This window comes from Pelodiscus sinensis, chromosome 3 (genome assembly GCF_049634645.1).
Source record: "Pelodiscus sinensis isolate JC-2024 chromosome 3, ASM4963464v1, whole genome shotgun sequence".
NCBI lineage: Eukaryota > Metazoa > Chordata > Testudines > Trionychidae > Pelodiscus > Pelodiscus sinensis.
Window position 1 is genome coordinate 193,517,603 of NC_134713.1, and position 20,039 is coordinate 193,537,641.

At 54.7% G+C, this 20,039-nt stretch overlaps 1 long non-coding RNA gene across 2 annotated transcripts in view; it reads left to right on the plus strand.

The window, feature by feature from the left end:
* Positions 1–17,462, plus strand: part of LOC112545069 (uncharacterized) — a 211,993-nt gene extending 194,531 nt beyond the window's left edge. For both annotated transcript variants that reach the window (XR_003088483.2, XR_012903050.1), the window contains 2 exons: positions 11,100–11,254; positions 14,961–17,462. This is a non-coding gene — a long non-coding RNA (uncharacterized LOC112545069). The remainder of the gene's footprint in view (positions 1–11,099; positions 11,255–14,960) is intronic.
* The last annotated feature ends 2,577 nt before the right edge of the window (positions 17,463–20,039 follow it).

Below are 20,039 nucleotides of genomic sequence, written 5' to 3' on the forward strand. Positions count from 1 at the left end.
GAAACATTTCCCCCTAACTCAGGTACTTTCCACCCACCCAGCGCTCACACTTTCCACAGCTGCCTCTGTCCTCCTTGTCCCTCTTGCTGGCTCTGCCCTGACACACAGGCCGGCCCCTGCCTGGCCCTGCCAAAGGATTCGCACGGCCCCACTCAGTCCCTTTGGAACGGATTCAAAGTTCTCCCCCGGCCTGGGTCAGTGGTTCCACCACAGGACGAAATGGTCCTGACGCAGCCAGTGACTCGGTGACCAGCGGCGCCAGACTCAGACGAGAGGCGAGCGTGTGAAAACAAAGCAAGGTCGCCCACACGCCCTCGGTCTGCGCTTGACCCCGTCTCCAGCCATCCCATTTCTTACCCACGCCATCTCCCCATGTCTCTGGGGGGGGAATGTCAGCAATCATGCTATGGGCCGTGGCTAAGGTTTTCCTTTTGGAGCCGCTGTGTTAATAACCAGAGAGGCAGGAGTGGTCAGACCAAGTCATTCCATAGCTAAATAGCCCCTGGTCCATTCTGGACTCTGTTGCAAAATCGAAGAGCTGGGGGAGAAATCTTGGTGGATAGTAGCCCACACAACAGACGCTGTACATGTCTCTAGAAATCTCTGCCGCTCTGGCTACCACATTTCTGGGAAATTAGAGACTTTATTCACTGGGAAACCTTTCACCGGCTTCCACGGGCATCGGATCAGCCAGTGTCTGGCTCTTAGCTGGGCACGTCTGTCAGTTTCATGTTCTGCCTGCCCTGTCCCCAGCACCACATCTGGGCCAGTTTTGTTTTGCCAGACTCCTGAAACAGCAGGCTTCAAATGCTACCACGGTTTGAGTAGAAATGCAGCTTCAATCTGAACCCCGCACGTCAGCTTTTCTGGCCCATGGCCCTCCCGGATTTCAACTCCACATCAAGGAAATGACGAGCTGCAACAGAGTCTATCATGTTGTTGCTTAACTGCATGGGCTGGGGCCCTCTGCATGAGCCGAGCTGCTAAATATGGGTACGTGTAGACTACAGGCTTTTGTCGACAGAGGCTTTATCAACAGAAACTGGCGACAAAGCTTCTGTCGACAAAGAGCATCTAGACTGCAGCCAGTTCTGTCGACAAAGCAAGTCTAGATGCTCTCTTTTGACAAAGCACAGTGTGGATGCAATAGCGCCGTTTGTCGACAGAACTCTGTGGACAAAAGGCGTTATTCCTCGTAGAATGAGTTTACCGCCGTCCACAACACTGCCGCGTTCTGTCGACTTACTGCCGACAGAACGCTGCGGTAATGTAGACGCAGATATAGTTTTGTCGACAAAAGTCCACTTTTGTCGACAAATCCCTGTCGTCTAGACACACCCTATAATTCCTGACCAGATGGATTCCACCCTGTAAATCCAGGCACCCAACTCCCATGGGATTTCAGGATCCAAAACTCCATCAGACATCTTTAAAAACCCCAGTCTTGAAATGTGTCATATTGGTGTTCTTTCTCCTGGACTCTGAAAACAAACCAGTCACCTCTTCTACTGAACCAAAAGACCCCAACCAGGTTGCCCAGCCTAGGCTGTGTGGGAGTATAACATTTGGAACATGTGGTGAAATCCCCCACATGCTCATCAGCTATAGGCCAAGCACCTGTGAAATAATGCTCCTGAACAGCTAAAAGGCTGTATAGCCAACTGGGGTGACTCCCAAACCAAAGACCCTCAGAGACTGCAGTGATAAGATTGCTAGATGGCTGCCAACACCATGACAACAGGTCAAAGAGAATACCGAGCTCTCATATAGCGTTGCTCATCAGTAGATCTCAAAGCACTTTGTAGAGAGCAGTATAATTATCCCCATTTTTCAGATGGAAAAACTGAGACTCTGTGACTTGCCCTAAGCCAGATGCAAGCTGGAAACAGAAGGGAATGTTTCTAGCGTTCATGACTGCAGTGAAAACCTTCCTGATGTGAACTGATTGTCACCGACTCACTGCTGTCTTCATGAATCCGCCAGATGGTGGCACTTGAAGATGTTAACATTCGTAATTTTAACGGATGGGATGGGACAGGGTGTAGGCAGAGAGGAGGGAAGCCCATTGGTAGGTGGGGATTGAGGAAATGCAGAGGCAAGAGCAAAGGAGATAGATGGATGGGAAGAAGGAGAGAAAGAGAGAAGGAAGGAAGGGCATGATGTTGCCAGTAATGGTCCTGGACAGCTACAGATCAAAGATCATGGATGCACATTTCGGGGGGTTAAAAGGGACCTAAGGCATTTGGGGGCGCAGTGTTCACTGAGTCAGTCTGCAAGAAGCCTCTAACTCCTTCTTTGTCTCCTTGAATTCGGGCTTTTCAGAGTTCCGCTTCGGAATTCTAAGACAGGAAGTCGTGTTCCGCTGAACATTCCAGCCAGAATACTTACGTACCTTCTCTGGGCATGTGCCAGGAGCCGTAACAGCACCCCGCTGCACCACGATGGCGCCTGCTTCTAACAGGCCTAGGCTGGGATCGGGGGATAGTGGAAATTGAGCCCCCATGAGGGCGGTTGCATGGTCCCATGGGGGTGGGACTCAGGAGTGGAGCTAGCACCAACTGCCTGCGCAGACAAGGGTGGGACATTGGCTCCTAACGAGGCAAGCACAGGAGTTATCATGCACAGTTAGCCTAGCAGCATCAGCAAGGGAAGGGGCCTGCCACAACTCTCAGGGAAACAACCGCAGAGCAGTCATGGCTAGGACTCAGTAGGAAATCAGAGGTGCGGCTGTTGCGGATCGGTGTATCCGCTGCCTGGACAGCTGCCTTCCCGGTGTTGCTTGAGAGCTTTACTGCCATGTTGGCGTTACAGCCCGCACCACCAGGCGAGCAAAATTATGCCCCAGTGAAACAAAGAGACGTTTGCCGTTTTTTTTTAGTACGGTCGTTTCATGAATACTTGTGTGGCCGAAAATGTAACCCCCACCCCACCGATCCCAACACGAGGTGTCCACCCCCACAAGCCCGGACGGGGTTAGTGTGGGGGTCAGTTAAGCTTAGATGCTGTCCCTGGGGGAAACCGGGCTTGGTACAGCCCAATGGCAGCTGAAGGGGACGTGGAAGTGGAATATAAGCCAGGAAGGGAGATCAGGGAGCTGAGGGAGCTCCAGGGGTAAACTGAGGCATAGGCAGAGATAGAAAGATGAGATTGGAAGGAGGCAGGGACCACAGCACCAGGGTCTGAAACCGAGCAGAGCTAGGTGGAAAGCCGAAGGCTCCCTGGGCTGGAACCTGGAGTTACAAGTGGGGTTCCCTTACCAGCACTAAGAAAAGTGCCCAGGAGCTAAGAGATTTGGACAACGTCCCCGACCCAGCCACCAGGAGGTGCCCCTGCAGCGTGTGGACCCTTGGCACAGCCTTTGGGCCAGCCAGGCGCACGGAAGGAACGGACTTGCCGCCTGTTTGGCAGGCGAGTGGTTGGGAAGTTGACGCTTTGGGAGTGAACTAGCTGGCCCCGAGCCAGGTCTTTGCTGCTGCTTTCTCAGATGCCGCCGCTGGCCGGTAGAGCTCACTGGCGTGTGTGTACACCGCTGCCCCGACCTGCTCCCATCGGTCGGAGGTGATACCATTAGCAGCCCGCCGGAGACCAGCGCCCTGCTGAGCCAGGCCCAGTCCGCACATGTAACGAGATGCTCCCTGCCCTGCCAGTCTTACAACCGGCAAAGAGGAGGGTGGGAACACAGGCGTGGAAAAGGGAAGCCACTTGCCCAAATTCTCACTGCCGGTGTGTGACAGGTTTGCGTGGGGGCTTGCGCCAACATCTCCCGACTCATGGTGTGTGCCATTTGCGCTAGACAATGCTGCCACCCCCTGGGCCAGCCTACACACTGCTACCAGCCCACGAGCCTTTGGGACAGCCTCCGGAGCTGCAGTATGTCCTCCCTCCCCGTGGCAAAGGACATGCAGCTGTTAGGGTGAGTGCCGAGCTGGAGGGGAGCAGCTGTGAGAGCCAGACGTGCAAGGAAAACCTGGGCCTGGCTGCTGGGAGGACATCAAACAGCTCCAAGCTTCAGGCAAGCCCTAGTAGCCGCTTGTCTCTCTTTGCCTGCTGTGCCCCCGGTGAATGAGTCACTGCCTCCTTTCACAGTTCTCACGCATGATATTCAGCCTGAAAAAGACTCTTTCTGCTTATTCATCGAGATCCAGGTGAGCAAAACGATGCCCCCATGCAACAAAGAGGCTTTTGCTATTTTTTTAGTGCGGTCACTTCATGAATAAGCCACGAAAGCTCATCATCTAATAAACTATCTTGTTAGTCTTTAAAGTGCTACACAGTCCTGTTTTTTGTTTCATTGGAACAGGGATTTGAATTCGGGGCTCCTCAACCTAACCACACACAAAAAGATTTTATCTTAACTTTTTTCCAGGAAAATGTGATTTCCCCCCCCAGTGGACATTCAACTACATAGACATTTCAGCCCAAATGAGAATAGTTTGGCCCCAAACTGAAATAGTTAGACTTAGAAATGGTGCTGCAGAGCCTCCTAGCAGCTGCAGTTCTGGTGCCTCTACAGGCTGGACTCCCAAGTCAGATTTCATCTCCGCTCTTCATGAGGCAACCGAGCGACGGCTCCCCGGAGGCTCCCTGAGGTCCCTTTTCCAGATCAAACCATGCTGGTGCTGGGCATCCCCTTTTTAAAATGGAGACGTTCCACAGGCAGCAGGCCCGGCGCCTCAGAGATAGCGTGCAGCTCGAAAACCCAATTTTCCAACCACAAAACACCAGTTTGGGCAGAAAAGGTGTGACCAGCGGTAATGAATCGCTCTGCAAGGACTGAGGGTCAGGGACCACCCCTGGGCCACCTTCTGGCCTCCTGCTGCGATGGGGTGAAACCCCATTGCGGGCTAGAAAGGCCAATTTGGTCCCATTCACTTCAGCAGGAAAGCAATTCCATTGGTGCTTCTCGGCCAGAGAGGGCGGGACTAAACGGGACAGGTGATAACCCCAGAGACACCTGGGCCTAGAAATACCCAGAGGGAGCTCAGTCAGGGGAGACACACACGGAGACCGGCTGCTATGCTGCACTAGGGACAGTTGTCAGCGATGTCAAGTAGATGTAAGCGGGTCCCGAGAGCTTGCGACACCAGAGCCAGGGAAAGGCAGAACCCCGGGAATGGGCGTGAGCAAGGACTCAGAGGATAAGTCGATCCTTTGGCACTCTGGGCTACCGCTGGACATGTCGTCACCCCGGGGAGGTTTTTGAGTTATCTGCTTCCCAGCCAGAGGGATGAATATTGTGCAGAAATAGCCCGCCGGGGCAGCGGAGACACCCCCTGCAGCACTGCCCTGTGGCACAAGCGGGTGCATGCACATCGTGATGCTGCTTGCACAAGAGATTAAGGAGACCCAGTGTGGCCTCTACCTTTTCCAGATCAAACCATCTTGGTGTTGGGCATCCCACGTTGTGGGCAGTGGCAAGCAAGAGAGACCAACCCCTCCCGCCTCGGGCCACTGCAGATGCAGGTAAAGCTGTGGGCAAAGGTAGGTAATACTGATCAGCCGCATGACCAATTGCTTGGCGGCTCTTTGGTTCGGCATGCAATCTATTCACGAGTCCACATAACCCCCGTCAGCCTGGTGTACTGCTAACGGTCAAGACAAGGCACTGCGCACGCAGGGAGAGCCAAAGTGCTAAGCTACGGAGAAGCCGTCAGGTGCAGCACTGGTAAGTTCACCTGACGCAGAAGCTGTGCTCCCAACGTTAGCCCACCCTGCGCCATCTTCTCCTATGCAACCTGTTTACCAGGAAGAGCTACTGTTTGCACCAAATGGGACCAGACTGACCCTGTCCGCTTTGGACCTGTGCCCCTCTTATCTCTGCGTTCTGAACTCAGGCGTTCCATGTGCCAAAGGGGCACGAAGGCACCGGCTATGGCTACGTTGGGACCAGGATCGAACAGTCATACGTCTGCCCCCCTCCAGAGGAGACATTCCAGCGCTGGTCTGGGAGGGTAACTCCCTCGCTATTGCTGGGGGAAGCGCCCATATGTTCTGATCCTGACGGTTTTATGACCTACGCCAGCCAAAACTTACTTCAGCTCGTGCCAGGCGTCGTGGGATACGTAGTGGAAGTGAACGGGGTTATAGAGACGTTTTGAGGCCGCCCGTTGATACTGTGCGGTGTGACTAATTCATACACCGGAGCCCAGCTTACCCCAGTGAATAGGGGGCTGAGCTTTAACCCTGCTCGCCCTCCCCAGCATGCCCGCGGATGCTCTGGCACAACAGGGAAGTAATCTGTGCTAGGTATAACGTTGGCATGGAGTCCTCCCCGCCTCCTTCTTTTGGAGCACTGGCTCCTGGCCTTTGTGCTGTCCCTCCCTCTGGGCGAAGTCCCCATGTACCGGTGGAGGCCTGCAAGGTTCCCTCTCGCCTCAGAGGGGAATATTTTACCAGCAGACAAGCTTCTGGAGAAACTGAAAAGCAGGGAACTTCCCTTTATTCCTCCTCTTCTTGTATTTGTATTAGAGGAACCAGACACAAAGGGCCCGATCCTCGTTTACAGCAAGGCCCCTTCAGGCTGCTCCAGCAAAGCCACGGTGCCTTAAATGGACACAAAAATAATTGATGTGACTGTCAAGCCCCTTCAAGCTGCCGCCGTGCTGCTGTCCGGGGTCCTCAGTGTAAATGAGAATCAGGCTCAATGCAGCACTGCTGTGAACCGCTGCGCCGGGGCGGCTCTTTTCGGCTGCGTCTCCACGGCACCGTTATTTCAGACAAAGCTTATTCCGGAAGAAATACTCTGAAATAGCTTGTTTCGAAATAGCGCGTCCGCACTGCAGGGAAGCCAGGAAATGAGTCCGAGGCAGGCTCCCCTAATGTGGACGTGCTACCTCGATGTAGAGCCCCAGAAGGCACCGGGGAGTAATTACTTTGAATGGCCTATTTCAAAATAGCAGCCGTGGAGCATCCACATACCACTGTTCCAAAATAGCTATTTCGGGAGAGGTGTTACTCCTCGTGGATCGAAATAAGCCGCCTGTTATCTAATACATAAAGGAGAATGTTTGTATGTTTGTGCTCTAAGAACTGGGACACGATAAGACCTACCGCAGCCAAACTTTGCATGGGAGAACCTTTCCTCTAGGAGAAGGGTTTAAGGTACTTTTGGACCCGATCAAGCCCGATTTCAACCTGTAAAAATCAAAAATAACCCGCCCCACTGCGCTGCAGGAGCAGCCCCGCCCACCCTAAGTCACGTGCCCGCTGCCTGCAGCCCCAAAGCACCATTTGGGACTCACCCCACCCCCACGCGCACAACGGCTCGGGCATCTGCCCTGCCCTGCCCTGCCCTGCCCTGCCCCCCGCAGCTACGGTTCCCAGGTAGTCTAAAAAAACCCCCACGGCCACACTTGATGGGGGTGGGGGAGGAATCGGCTGGGAGGGGAATGGGGCTGGCCGGGAGGAAGGGGGGGCCGGGAAGCAGGGCTGGTCGGGGGGGTCGAGGGCAGCGGGGCTGGCCAGGGGAGATCGGGGGAGGGGCAGCCAGCGGGAAGCAGAGCTGGTGGGGGGCAGAGAGGCTGGCCTGGGGAGATCAGAGGAGGGGCGACCAGCAGGAAGCAGAGCTGGTGGGGGGAGGGTTGAGGGCAGCGGGGCTGGCCAGGGGAGATTGGGCGGGGGCAGCCGGTGAGGGCAGGGCTGGCCAGGGGAGATTGGGAGGAGAAGAACTGGCTGGAAGGAGGTAGGTCTGGTGGGGGTGGGGGGGAAGCGAATCAGCCGGCGGGGGGCAGGACCCAGCAACGCCAGGTAACTCCAGCTAGTTTCGGAATAATTTCAAAATCCTGGGCTAGCTGCGTAGACGCTCGCATCGTTATTCCGAAATAACATGGCTGCGTAGACGTACCCTCCTCGGCCTGGTGGGTTCTGCTCCCCAGAGCCGAGGGCAAGGCGCGCTGGGGAGAGCAGGCCTGTTAGCTGGTTACTTCTGGCGCCTGCGGGCTGTGTGCTGCATGGAAGGAATGCAAGCTGTGATTTTTGCCAAGGCTGGGCGATCCTGTTTAGACTGGAACTCCTGAAATAAGCCCCGAGCCTCAGAGATTCCTCCAGTGCCTCTTGCAAACGGACTGTCCCGTGTCTCTTCCTGGCCCTGGGCGCACGTTGCTGAGCTGCGGGGCGTGGTGAGGACAGACTCTGGGACCCGGTGATGAAAAGTGGCATGCAGGTTCGGTAGGAGGATGAGTGCGCTACGCCCCCACGGCTCAATGCCGGCTGGACTGTAGTTCCCAACCATGGTATCGTGTTCGGCGGGAGGCAGAGGCGGATTGGAGCGGTGATACGTCTGTCCTCGCGGTGACCAGTGCGGGAGGTCTCCTAGTGCAGTGCTATAGGGAACCAGGTGCATCCATCATGTGTGAGCCCTGAGGGGACTGGGTGCACATAGCGCTGAGCTGAGCTACTCCTGTGGAGACAGAATAACGGGGCTGGGGTCACAATTAATACTTGGGGGCAGAGTCCCTGCCCTGTTCTGCTGACACAGCGCAAAGGGAGGAGATGCCACCTTCAGGTCCCCTGCTTGGGATCCACCCCCCACATGGGGAAGTCCCCTATGGTTGTAGTAGAGCCAAGGTAGCTGGCTCCTCTGTTTCCTTCCTAGTATAGCTCCTTGTACGGGATGATGTCGGGAGCAGCGGCAGCGCGCTGTGCTCTGCCTATTCCAGGTAGTGCCTAGCGAGACCACTGCCAGCTGGCACAAGTTAGAGCAACCCCAGGCTGCTCTAACCCATTCTGGCGCTGCCTGTCGGTTCTCAGATTCCCTTTTCCCTTGACCTTAGCAACTGTGTCAGGCAGGAGAGCTGGTAAGCACTCCCCAGGCTCAGCTAGAGCCAGCAGTGAGGGGAGATGGAGGGCTGGCGGAGGGCAGGCTGGGAAGGCTCAGTCCGGATATGGAAGAGCCAGGAGGGGTTGTAGGAAGCAGCTAGAACGGCACCTGGCTGAGGGAGGGCAGCCATTCCTCTCCAATGCGCATCGCATGACAGCACCGCATGCTGAGCGCGCAGGAGTGGCCGAGAGCACATGGACTGAGCTCACCGCCGGCGTTCCCCTGAGCGTGTCTACCAGGCAGGCGACACGCAGCTCCGCGAGGTGAGGGGTGGGGCTGGGCCAGGGCAGGAGGGAATCCCCACTCGCTTGTGCTTCACCGGGACCGTGCGTGGGACAGGCAGCGCCCCGCGATCTGCGTGTGCTCAGCTCAGTCCCGCTCACCGCTGGCCGATTCTCTCCCCCCGCCAGCCAGCCCCGCTCTCCCCGACCCCCCACCCCTGCCAGCCCTGCTTCCCACCAGCCGGCCCCCCCACGATCTCCCCCAGCCAGACCCGCTGCCCCTGACTCCCCCCTCCCAGCCAGCCCTGCTTCCCACTGGTCAGTTCCCCCCCTCCCCAATCTCCAGCCAGCCCCGCTCTCCCCGACCCCCCACCCCTGCCAACCCTGCTTCCCACCAGCCGGCCCCCCCACGATCTCCCCCGGCCAGCCCCGCTGCCCCAGCTCCTCCCCCCCCAGCCAGCCCTGCTTCCCGCTGGTCGGTTCCCCTCCTCCCCGATCTCCTCCAGCCAGCCCCGCTGCCCCCGGCCCCCCACCCCGGCTAGCCCTGCTTCCCACCAGCCAGCCCCCCCACGATCTCCCCCAGCCAGACCCGCTGCCCCTGACTCCCCCCTCCCAGCCAGCCCTGCTTCCCACTGGTCAGTTTCCCCCCTCCCCGATCTCCTCCAGCCAGCCCCGCTGCCCCCAGTCCCACCCCCTGGCCAGTCAGTTCTCCCCCTCCCCCAGCCATGCCTCCCCATCATCTCCCCCATCTGAGATCAAGTGTGTCCAGTATTTTTTTTTGAAGCCATCTGGTAACCCTAGTGGCAGCCTGGCCCACCCACCGCTTCCTGGGCTCCCCTTGGCTGCACGCAGTGAAACACTCTGTGGCTGCAGAGCTGGTAAATAAACACCCCGGAGCGACGAGTTAACAGGCTTCTCAGAGTGGTTTCACGCACCCTTTTGAGAATCACTGCTCGACATGGAAAAGCTCAAGGCCTGATGTTCAGAGATCCGCCCAGCCCCTCCTGGCGCTGGAAATCAGGCCCTTGACCGCTGCTGTTAATTAGACCTGCACAAGACCCCCTTTTCACAAAGGAAATTAGCTCTACAAACCAGGCAAGCCCCAGGTTACAGATCTCAAATGTAACACGCGATCGGCAAAAGCAGCGGGCCCTTTCCAAGGAAGCTGGCGCGGGGATGAAACGGGAGGGGGGTCTGGAGGCAGCAGGGTGTCTGGAAGGACGCAGTCACCTGACGGTTCTGCAGAGAAAAGAAAACTGGTCCTGCTCAGAGAGGGGGTTGCCACTGACGACAAAGGGGAGCAGGCCCAGGCCCGGAGATTGTAGAATTCAGAACAAAGGGACAGAGCCACCACTGGGGCTGCCCCGGTAACACGTCCTCATTTCTTCTCTGTCCTGCCTGAAGATCTTTGGCCCCCGTCTTGCCTTGCCAGAGGGCAGACCAGTCCCACCTACCTGCCCGTTAGGACCAGACCTGAAGGGAGCCTGAGGGACCTGGGGACGCGGAACCATGAAAGGATGTATCCTGATCAGAGCAGAATCAAATTCCTTTCCAGGAGAGGCCCCTGTGGGGACCCACGCAGCAATCCCGCTCCCCCAGAGGTACGGCTCAGGGCAAAGCCCCTGCCTGCCCCTGGAGCAGCAGGAAATGCAGAACACTAACGCTGCTGAGACGTTTCAGGGGTAGCCGAATTGGTCTGTTACAGAAAAAACCAACAAATGGCCTGGCAGCAGTTTATAGATCAACAAGACATGTCGATGGGATCATGAGCTTTCGTGGGCACAGCCCACTTCTTCGGATGACTGAGTTACTAACACTTGGCACTTGTTGGCTTGACCCCTCCTGCCTGCCTCTCACAGAGTCTTCACCTTGGCTTTATACTGCACCTCCCTTCATACCCTGCCCTTCCTGTCCTCTCCCTGCTAGTGTCCCCAGTCCCTGCCTATTAACCCTGACACACCCCCCCCCAAGAAAAGGGAGCTGCAGCGATCACATTGCTAGCTGTAGCCCTGTGTCTGTGTCGTCTCTGTTCCTGAGCCCTGTTCTGGATTGATCCCCAGGTCTGGCCATACCAGTGATGATAAAACCAGCGCTTTTATATTCAGCCGGGCCTTGTCTGGTGCCTCCGGATGGCACGAGGTACCCTGGACAGAGGAAAGGGCTCGATGGCCTGAGGAAATAGAAAAGGAAAAGGAAATCAACCATCTGCTTAGAGGTGAGAAGTCGGAAGTGGAGTGGCAAGATGGGGTGAGAGATCTGTAGGGGGTGGGGATGGTGGAGTGATTCTGGCCCGGTGCGAGCGGGATGCAAAGTGACAAACTGCAGCCTGCAGTATCGAGGGAAGCCAAAAGCTGTTTTATAAGAACGCTTGGTGCTGGCATTGATCTCCGGCAATTCGGAACAGGCTGCAAAAAGCGGCTTATTTCTAAAGAATACATAGATCAGGGGTCTCAAACCCACAGGTCAGCTGGGGGCCAGCGTGTTTGCAAGCTGGCCTGGGAGACCTGGGGTAAGGTGTGTGTGCCTGTACCCATCCCCCAAGCTCTGCCCCTTCCCGCCCCTGCCCTCTGCCTCCCATTGCACCCCGTCCTCCCAGGGATGCACCCATGGGGGGCTGGGGAAGAGTGGCAGCATTGCCCCCCCCCAAGTATCCATTGTTCTACAAAATAATTTTATCATCCAATTACAGAGGTGATAAGGTGGCTCTCAGCTCCCAGAAGGGAAAGAGTCTTGTGGTTTCCCCATCCCCCAGCCCAATCTCTCAGCTCCTATTGGCTGGAAACAATGAGCCAATAGGAGCTGATAGATTGGCTGGGGTCAATACCTATTGGTTGGTTGTTTCCAGCCAATAGGAGCTGAGGAGTGGGCTGGGGGCCGGGAGATCACACAAAGCCTCCCCCTCCTGCAGATCACTGTGCTTTAAACCGTGGCAGGGTGGCCCCTGGCCGTATTTTGTCCAGCCCGGTTTAGGGTTACCAGGTAGTCTCAAAAAAAAAAACCAGACACACTTGATTGGGGGTGGGGAGGGCGAAGGGGAGAGGGGCTGGCCGGGAGGAAGTGGCCTGCCGGGAGGGGAGCAGGAGGGGGAGCGAATTGGCCGGCGGGGAGCAGATCCCAGGGCGCTGCCTGTCTCACACACGGTCCCGGCGGAGCGAGTCCGGCTGCGGCTCCACCACGCGCTTGACCAGCGCTCAGGAGCAGAGACAGGGCTTCCCCTCCTCCTCGGACGCAACCAGCAATATTGCACATGTCCAGCATTTTCTGAATTTTGTTACCAGACAGAGGTCCCAAAAACCGGACTGTCGGGTAGAACACCGGACACCTGGCAACCCTAGCCCTGTTCTAAGATGCCACTGGACCGTGGGAGTCCCGTAGCCAAGGCAGGGGGAGGCTTTGCCTTTGCAATCCGCCCAGGCATGGCCCCCACATACTCCTCCTGTAGGCATTCTGGGGGTGGAGTGTTGCTGCCCCCAGTACCCACCCTCTCTGTGCTCCAGGCTGGGGACGTTGGAGAACGCGTGCCACCCGCCCGCCCCGTGCTCCAGGCTGGGGACGTTGGAGAACGCGTGCCACCCGCCCGCCCCGTGCTCCAGGCTGAGGAAGTTGGGGCCACGTGCCACCCGCCCTTCCTGTGCTCCGGAGGCTGGGGAAGTTGGAGACGCGTGCCACCCGCCCTCCCCGTGCTGGGGAAGTTGGGGCCACGTGCCACCCGCCCTTCCTGTGCTCCGGAGGCTGGGGAGGCTCGGACCAGCTCAGACCACACGACCTCCTCCCTCTCTGGTGCTCCAGGGTGGCTCGGGTCACACAGCCTCCTCCCTCCCCAGTACTCCGGGGAGGCTCGGGCATGCATGTTCTTCACCCCCCCATGGTGGTAGTGGGGAGCACATGTGCACTTGGTACGCTGCCCCACCTCCTCCCCTCCCCATGTTGAGACGGGGCCTCAGCGGAGGGGGCACTGGGGCTGGGGGCCTGCTTCCTCCATCCCCAGCTGCAGCCACCACCCGTGCACGGTCATTGTTTTAAAGTTACAGACTAACACAGCTCCCCCTCTGGGACGATTGTCCTGTGAAATGTTGTTGGGGAGTCAACAACCTCTCTGAGTGGATGTGCTATCACTCTCGTTAGCATCCCACTAGCCAGTGGCTCTTTCTCTTTGTGAGCTTTAACAGTCTTTTCCATACATGTCAGAGAATCCTCCCTGAGCCAGGAAAACGGCTGGGCCAATCCCCCTTGAGCCAGAACAAACCAAACAAACTCCTTCGTTCGAGTGCACGGTGTTGTTACACTGTTGTTGTCATTACAGAGCAGTGCCAGTCAGAAAGCCCAGCCCCTTGGGCTAGCTGCCAGAAACCCATGTAATGAAAAGAGTTTGCGCCCCAAGGAACTTACAAAGGTTCTAATCCTGCAACTCACAGGCAGGCAAAATACGGCCTGTGGGCCAGATCTGGCCTGCCAGAGTTTTGGATATGGCCCGCCATGATCCTCTGGGCCACCAGTGTCCTGCAGCCCACCAGGACCCTTGGGCAAACTCCCTACCTGCTGTGCTCCACCTGCCGCTCTCTGCACAACGCACATTCCAGCAGGGGAGGGCTCCGCACACTGCCTCTGCCCCCGCCCCCAGCACAATCCGTGCAGCTCCCATTGGCTGGAAACCAGCCAATGGGAGTCACCTGGGCTGGGCTTGTGGACACAAGCAGCTAGTGGAGCCCCCTCCCCATGGCGGACTGTGCAGCGATGCACATGGCTCCAGCAGCTGGCCACTCTGAGAAGCATGCAGGGGCGCAGCAGGCAGGGAGCCTGCCCGAGGGTCCTGCTAGCCAGAAGGTTAAGTGCTTCCCAACCAGAGTCTGCACCTGGCATCCCATCCCTCCTCCCCCAACTCCCTGCTCTCAGTCACAACCCAAACCCTCTGCAATTCCTTCCTGGATCCCTGCCTCTGATCACAACCCCCTCCCGGATCCTGCACCCACTCCTACACCCCTCCCCTAGGTCAGAATTCTCTCCCTCCCAGATTCTGCACCCCCTCCTGAACCCTAATCCCCAGCTCCAGGTCACAATCCCCATCCTTCAACCAAATTCCCTTTCTGACCCCACACCCTCTCCCCCTCCAGACCCCACATCCCTTCCAGAGAAAAGTGCAGCCCTTGACCACTTACCAAAATCTTTGGCGTGCCCCCCCATCCAAATATATTGCCCACCCCCATGAAACACATATGTAGATATGCTGCTGAGCCCATATAAAGGTATTTAAAGTGAATACGGATCTCTGTGGTCACCTACTGCCAGGAATTTTAGTATTAGGCTGTAAAAATAGGACAAGAGAGCAGGTGGATGGTTGGGGGAGCCCAGAGCATCAGGGAGCCAACGCCGATTAGCAGTGACAAGAGCATGCTAGCTATTTGCCTAGGAGCAGAGACCATGTTTGAAATGGACCTGCTATACTGAAAGTATTTTAAAATAAACCGGCAGGATTTCCATGGCACAAAAGCGGCGCATGCAAGGCAATTTATTGTCATGCAGGAATTTGGGCAGGGCATGGAGCATGCAGCCCAGAACCCGGTGAAATATTTTATAGTGAGCGTCTAAAAAAAGAAAGTTTAAAGAGAGGAAATGAGTCAGTGGCTGAGAGGATACTAGCTAAGGCATATGCAGTGAGCAAGCGTCCCCTCCTGCAATGCAAGAAGGCAGGGAAAGGGTTAGAAACTTCTTAATTTAGAACCTGCTCCAGAGACACAAAGTCACTGGGTTTTGGAGCAGCCTCTGCCTGACAAAGCCCAACAGCTGGAATTAAAACCAAAGTAGCAGCGAGCGGTGTCAAAGCCGTGAGACCATTGGTGTTGTAAGCTGCATTTTGACACACAACCCTTTTAACTTCCTGAAGGAAGCACGTTTGGTCTCACATTTCTCCAACTCCTTCGCAGATCAGCAAGGCCAGACTGGGTTGAACCAAGGGTTCGTCTGATTCTAGCTCAGCATCTGACCACTGTGCAGGTACTTCAGAACCAACAGGGCAACTACGGAGTGAACCACACCCTGTCATCAAGTCCCAGCTCTGGCAGTCAAAGATTTAGGGACATCCAGAGCATGGGGTTGCCTGCCTGGCCATCTTGGCCGGTGGCCATTGATGGATAGATCTTCCCTGAAGATGAGGACCAAAAGGGGGAAGAGAAGGAAGTTTCAGGTTAATTAGACGTGCCACTTTTAACTCATGAGACTGAAAAAGTGTGGGGTTTCACCTTTGGAGATGCATATCTCAAAATGGTTCAATTTACACACTTCATTTTAGTTTCCTAGCTGTATTTATCCTGTGTACTAATGCACTGGCTTCTTTAATGGTGCTGGGTGGAATGCTGGAGATTATTAGGACAGAAAACATGGTCCGAAATGCCATTTTGTGGATGCCAAAGCGAGCCATTTATTTAATCTTTGGTTTTTCGCTGCACAATCCTAGGCCCAAGCAACCCCTTAGTATTGCACCTAAATCCCGGATAGAAATCCCAACCTACTGACACCTGAGTTTTTTGTCTTCATTTCTTAAAATAAGCCATGGCAGGGTGTGCATCAGTGTAACAATAAGCCATCAGGAGATGCATAAAGAAACAGCAATAAGCTATGATGGTGGGGGGGACATCCTCACCTGTGCTCTGACCCCTTTACCCCACATAAAAGGGGAAAGGTGCACCCGAGGCAGACGAGGATTCTTCCATTACAAACGCTGTGGAAGACAACTTGCCTTTTGAGGTCTCTGGTGCAACTAGTGTCAGGGAAATGGTGATGGGACTGAGTTTTGGATGGAGAGTAATTATGCCAAATAAAATCACTTTTATTCTGGAACAGTGTCCACATAAGAGAATTATACCCAGTCAGCTTTTTGAGGAAAGAACCATCTTTTTGTTCTGTTTGTACGGCACCTCACAGAACTGGGTCGTGGTCCATGATTAGTGCTCGTGGGCACTCCTATAATGCAAATAATAATAAATTCGCTATAGTTCGATAGTTATTCTGCTGTAGCTATGCTGGTCAAATTCCCAGTGTAGACATGTCTCAAATTACCCCCCTCACCTGAAAAGCATATGTATGGCTTGCTAGGTTGCACACACTAGAGTTATTTGCCCTTTTGCATTTCATTTTTGAACAAAACCTTAAAAAACAGTTTATGGGCATCAGTTAGCGTGTCCTTCCAGTGTGAAAAATAGTCCTATCAAAGATAAGAGAAAGTAATGTGGAAGGGTAACTGTTTTGACTACACGTGTTATTTTTTTAAAATCATTCCCAAGTTCTTGGGGTTACTTGGATCCCTTCTTCCCAAATGCAGTCCCCTCAGAATCTCCTTTGTTGCTCAGATGCCAGCTTCAATTCATTTTCTTTTATCAAAATACACACTATAAAACCAGCCCGTCTGGCTTCTTCAGTGGAGTGTGAGATCAAAAGTCTAAATGAGCCACCGATGCCTTGTATTTAGTGGGGACAGGAAAACAGTTGACATTATTGCTTTTTCTCCTTCCTCACTCCAACTGCCTCACTTCAGCCCCAACCCCAAATGATGTCTTATGATCTCTGTGCTCCCTTTCCTCCACGGTATAACAGGCAGCAGTGTTCCCTGTAAGCTGGGCACTTGTGCAGCTGCTCAGGAAAAGTTCTGAGGCTGCCCCACTGATTAGCAAAGTGCCCTCAGTAAGAGATTTTTTTGTTTCTAGTGGTGGTGCACGTCCCTCGGTGCACGTAAAAATTTATTCTGCACACAGATGGAAAAAATTAGAGGGAACATTGATGGGCACAGTGATTTTCTCCGTCAGCTCCAGCGTCCAGTGAAGTCAATAACTTCTATTGACTTCAATGAGCATAGAATCAAATTCTGTGTAGTTCATGAGGTACCAGCTGTGCACCACAGGCCAATCAGAATGTTTCTTTCACCACTGCTTCAGCCAGGTTGGCATTCTCCTTGTGATAACCACTAGCACTGGGGAAATGCAGCTTATGTTTTGCCCAACCAAGCTCCTGCAGGGGAGAAATGGTCTGTAGAGCAGCATTTAAGATACATTTAATTTAGGGGCCTGAGTAAAAGCTTCCAGTTCAGTTGCTAAGGAAAATGGATAAAGAGGCAAGGCAGGAGGAACAGACAGGCAGAAGGAGAGAGGGATTTATTTTGGAAGTCTAGAAAGATAATGAATTATTCACTCAAAGACCTGTCAGATAAACTAACAAACCTAAGTCTCACTTGTTTTAGGGCTGTATTTCTGGAAATCATACATAGATCTGATCAGAGACGCTTTCTCCATTTTTAAAAGCATTAAATTATCTTAAGCCTAGTTTACACTTGTTTTGCTAGCATAACCACATTAGCTATTTGTTTGAAAAAAAAAATCACACCCCAACTGTTATGCTAGCAAAGGCTATAACGGAGTTGCAGTTATGCTAGTAAAAAAACCCCTTTGCTGATATAAAGTATTTTATTTGGGGACCTGGTATAAACTATACGGACAAAAGCATAGTTTCGCCAATAAAAGCTACATTCGCTCAGGGAGGGTTTGCCAACATAGCTATATTAGCAAATCTGTTCAAGGCCTTACTCTGATATACTGCTTCTACAATGAGGCTTTTATCAGCACATCTAGATTGGTAAAAGAATCAGACCTCTACATGACATACAGCTATGCCAGTAATACTTTAAGGCTATGTCTACACTACAGGGTTTTTGCACAAAAAACCGTGGTGCATCCACACCTCAAGTGCATTTTTGCTTAAGAAAATCTACAATCGACAGAACAGAGGGCTTTTTGAAGTGTTCTTGCGCAAAAAGGTGCGTGCAGACGCTCAACAGGGGTTTCATGTGCAAAAAGAGCCTATCACAAAAAGCACAGATGCTCTGATGGCCATTCTGTGAATGGCCATCAGAACTTTCTTGCGCAAGAGTGTCCATGCAGTGTGGACGCGCTCTTACGATGTGCTTTTGAGATGTGGATGCGCTTTTGTGCAAGAAGTTTTTGTGGAAGATCTCTTCTGCAAAAAGCTTCCTGCTCAAAAACCCTGCAGTGTAAACAACCTTAGCAGTAGAATTTTTCTTAACTACTTGTGACAAAGAACTGTGATTTGGCATGATGTATTATCTTAAGCACAGTGTTTGCAGGATCAGTGTCTAACACTATGCTCATGAGTATTTATGGGAATCTGCAGGCACAGGGGTCCACCCATGTATGTGATCTCACGGGACTCAGAATTCTGAAGGAATGACTTTCCTTTTAGGTGGCTGGTACTCCTGGATTGAGAGGAGTCTCTGCATCAGGGGTAGAAATGTCAGCCATATTCTTCTGATCCATTAGCTGTATAATATTGCAGTATTTTTAATTTCTTTTAAAGTTACTGACTCTTGAACTAAGCTTGCACTCTCGTTATAGAAATCCTTCCTTCTTCCTTGCACAGAAACATTGGGGAAATCAATTTCCTTCAGATAGAAATTTCAGACGCTGCCTTATCAGAAACACACTACAGGAAGAAGGGAAGGGCAGTTTCTTCTGCTTTTTCTGACACTCCTTTCTGCCATTTCTCACTTCCCCTGACTCAAAAACAAACTGTGCATTGTTTTGGAAACCTGAAACAGAAAGGACTCTGACCAAGTCTGACTCATACACAGTGGAGCTACTGCTTCATGAACAGCCTCTGGGAAGAAGTACACAGGGTTTCCTATAGCACACAGCAAATCTGGTGGATTGAACCAATAGGGAGTGGTTATGTATAATCACACCAAAGTAGGTAAAAACGATAGCTCCTTCCCTCATCTTTTCTCTGATCCTCCCCTCCTTTCTTTTTCCCTCCTGCCTGCGCCCTCTCCTTGCCCCGTCCCTGACTGCTTCTAACCTGCCTGCCTCCCCACCAGCTCCAAGTCTACCTCCCCAACATGTCTCCCCCTTTCTCCCCATGCCTCCCCTCCTGCCTGCTTTCCCCTCCCCCACCAGCTCCAACTCTACCCCCCAACCTGCCCCCCTCCTGCCTGCTTTCCCCTCCCCCCAGCTCCAACTCTACCCCCAACCTGCCCCCTCCTGCCTGCTTTCCCCTCCCCCCAGCTCCAATTCTACCCCCAACCTGCCCCCTCCTGCCTGCTTTCCCCTCCCCCCAGCTCCAATTCTACCCCCAACCTGCCCCCTCCTGCCCGCTTTCCCCTCCCCCCAGCTCCAACTCTACCCCCAACCTGCCCCCTCCTGCCTGCTTTCCCCTCCCCCCAGCTCCAATTCTACCCCCAACCTGCCCCCTCCTGCCTGCTTTCCCCTCCCCCCAGCTCCAATTCTACCCCCAACCTGCCCCCTCCTGCCCGCTTTCCCCTCCCCCCAGCTCCAACTCTACCCCCAACCTGCCCCCCTCCTGCCCGCTTTCCCCTCCCCCACCAGCTCCAACTCTACCCCCAACCTGCCCCCCTCCTGCCCGCTTTCCCCTCCCCCACCAGCTCCAACTCTACCCCCAACCTGCCCCCCTCCTGCCCGCTTTCCCCTCCCCCACCAGCTCCAACTCTACCCCCAACCTGCCCCCCTCCTGCCCGCTTTCCCCTCCCCCACCAGCTCCAACTCTACCCCCCTCCCGCCTGCTTTCCCCTCCCCCACCAGCTCCACCTCTACCCCCCTCCCGCCTGCTTTCCCCTCCCCCACCAGCTCCACCTCTACCCCCCTCCCGCCTGCTTTCCCCTCCCCCACCAGCTCCACCTCTACCCCCCTCCGCCTGCTTTCCCCTCCCCCCAGCTCCACCTCTACCCCCAACCTGCCTCCCCATCTGCTTACTCCGCCCCCCCCCGCTCCACGTCACGCCCCTTCAGCCACCACCCATCGCCTTGCTGCCTCCGCCTCACCTGGGGCACGTAGCCCCCTCTCAGGGCCCTGCCATTGGCTGGCGGGCACGTGAGCCCACTGGGCAGCGCCCTGTGTGATTGGGCAGTCGCGCGGCCCCGCCCCCCCGGGAGGCGGAAGTCAGTGCGCGGCGCTGAGCCTCCAGCGCTTCTCCCCGCCCACTCCTAG